The sequence below is a fragment of the Lutjanus erythropterus genome, chromosome 17, assembly GCF_056507025.1.
Source record: "Lutjanus erythropterus isolate fLutEry1 chromosome 17, fLutEry1.hap2, whole genome shotgun sequence".
Classification (NCBI taxonomy): Eukaryota; Metazoa; Chordata; class Actinopteri; order Lutjaniformes; family Lutjanidae; genus Lutjanus; species Lutjanus erythropterus.
The window spans coordinates 29,736,643-29,739,142 of NC_139333.1; the positions used below are offsets into that span (position 1 = coordinate 29,736,643).

The 2,500-nt window shown below is 61.5% G+C and overlaps 1 non-coding gene and 1 pseudogene across 1 annotated transcript; both read left to right on the forward strand.

Moving 5' to 3' along the window:
• LOC146312451 (18S ribosomal RNA) overlaps positions 1 to 1,589 on the forward strand; it is a 2,008-nt pseudogene extending 419 nt beyond the window's left edge.
• A 572-nt stretch (positions 1,590 to 2,161) lies between these two features.
• LOC146312452 (5.8S ribosomal RNA) lies at positions 2,162 to 2,321 on the forward strand. Its single transcript, XR_014772257.1, has one exon. It is a non-coding gene; the product is annotated as a 5.8S ribosomal RNA (ribosomal RNA).
• Positions 2,322 to 2,500: the final 179 nt, after the last annotated feature.

A 2,500-nucleotide genomic window follows, 5' to 3' on the forward strand; every position in this document is an offset into this window, starting at 1 on the left:
CCCCCCGCGGCGGCGACGTCTCATTCGAATGTCTGCTCTATCAACTGTCGACGGTAGGCTACGCGCCTACCGTGGTGACGACGGGTAACGGGGAATCAGGGTTCGATTCCGGAGAGGGAGCCTGAGAAACGGCTACCACATCCAAGGAAGGCAGCAGGCGCGCAAATTACCCACTCCCGACTCGGGGAGGTAGTGACGATAAATAGCGGTGCGGGCCTCTGGTGAGGAGCCGCGACCGAAATGAGTACACTTTAAGCCCTTTAACGAGGAGCCATTGGAGGGCAAGTCTGGTGCCAGCAGCCGCGGTAATTCCAGCTCCAATAGCGTACCCTAAAGTTGCTGCAGTTAAAACGCTCGTAGTTGGATCTCGGGCGGGGGCCCCTCCGCCGCGGTCGCGCCGCGAGGCGCCGCACCGCGGCAAAAACGCGGGGGGCCCCGACCGCGCCCTGTGGCTTTCGGCGCCCCCTCGATGCTCTTGGCTGAGTGTCCCGCGGGGTCCGAGGCGTTTACTTTGAAAAAAGGAGAGTGTTCAAAGCAGGCCTTTGCCGCCCGCATCACTGAAGCTAGGAATAATGGAATAGGACCGCGGTCCTATTTTGTGGGTTTTTCTGTGGACCGGGGCCATGATTGAGAGGGACGGCCGGGGGCATTCGTACTGCGCCGCTAGAGGTGAAATTCTTGGACCGGCGCAAGACGCGCAGAAGCGAAGGCATTTGCCAAGAATGTTTTCATTAATCAAGAACGAAAGTCGGAGGTTCGAAGACGATCAGATACCGTCGTAGTTCCGACCGTAAACGATGCCGACTAGCGATCCGGCGGCGTCGACCCATAGCAAATGACCCGCCGGGCAGCTCCCGGGAAACCGAAGTCTTTGGGTTCCGGGGGGAGTATGGTTGCAAAGCTGAAACTTAAAGGAATTGACGGAAGGGCACCACCAGGAGTGGAGCCTGCGGCTTAATTCGACTCAACGCGGGGAACCTCACCCGGTCCGGACACAGGAAGGATTGACAGATTGAGAGCTCTTTCTCGATTTTGTGGGTGGTGGTGCATGGCCGTTCTTAGTCGGTGGAGCGATCTGTCTGGTTAATTCCGATAACGGGCGAGGCCCCGACATGCTAACTAGCTACGCGGCCCTCTGGCGGTCGGCGTGCGAGCTTCTTAGAGGGACAAGTGGTTCGGAAGCCACGTGAGATGGAGCTATAACAGGTCTGTGATGCCCTTAGATGTCCGGGGCCGCACGCGTGCTACACTGAGCGGGTCAGCGGGCGTCGTCACCTAAGCCGAGAGGCCGAGGTAATCCTGTGAAACCCACGCTCGTGATTGGGACTGGGGATTGAGATTCTTCCCCACGAACGAGGAATTCCCAGTAGGCGCGGGTCACCAGCCAGCACCGATTGAGTCCCTGCCCTTTGTACACACCGCCCGTCGCTACTACCGATCGGACGGCCCAGCGAGGTCGTCGGACCTGCACGCCGGGGGCTCTCGACCCGAGTCCCTGGCGGTGCCGGGAAGTCGCCCGAACTTGACTGTCTAGAGGAAGTAAAAGTCGTAACAAGGTTTCCGTAGGGGAACCTGCGGAAGGATCATTGCCGGATCGGGAAAAGGGACAAAAAAAAAAAAAAAGACCGGTTCTTTTTTTTTCCCCACCATCTTCTTTCCCTTCCCACATGCCGAGGGGTCTCCCCGCACGGAGTCCGTCCGGGCGTCCGGTACTTCGGGGCTGGGTTTCCCCCAAAGCGCAAATCCCTTGGTGGCGGCGTCCCACGCCGCGGCCTCGGTCAACCCTGGTCTCCGGCTCCGGCTCCGTGTCGGGGCCGCCGGGTCCCCCGTCAAGCGAACGCCGTCGCGCAGACCGCCCCGCTCCCGTCTCCACCCTTAGGGCGACGGGTCTACGGCTTCAAGTGTCTGCGCGCCCTCCCCCGGCGGGGCCCCTACCTTGTTGGCGTTAAACGGTTGCCCACGTGAGCGCGGCGAGGTCGCCCGCACTCGCGCCTCCGGGTACCCAACTCGCCTCTCCCCTTCGGGGCTTGGCGGGGGGTTTAATGTCTCCCCCGTCCGGCGGAAGGGGGTAGCGCCCGGGGGTTCCCGTGTCCCAAATAAAGAAACGTCGTCTCTGAAAACTTGTCTCCTCCCCCTGCAAGGTTTATGCCTCAAAAATGACAACTCTGAGCGGTGGATCACTCGGCTCGTGTGTCGATGAAGAACGCAGCCAGCTGCGAGAAATGATGTGAATTGCCACAACCCCAAACATCGATCATCGACTCTTCGAACGCACATTGCGGCCGCGGTTGAGCGCCGCGGCTACGCCTGTCTGAGTGTCGCGTTGTCATCAATCGGAGACGGGGGACCCTCTCCTCCGCGGCCGGGGTCGTCGCAGGCATCCGTTGCCTTCGTCCCCCTAGGTGCAGACGGCCCTCCACCGGAGGTCCGGCCCTCCCCGTCGGCGGCGTTCCGGCGCGGCCCGTCCGGCCGAATCCCTCCCCGGGCCAGGGGGGGGTTA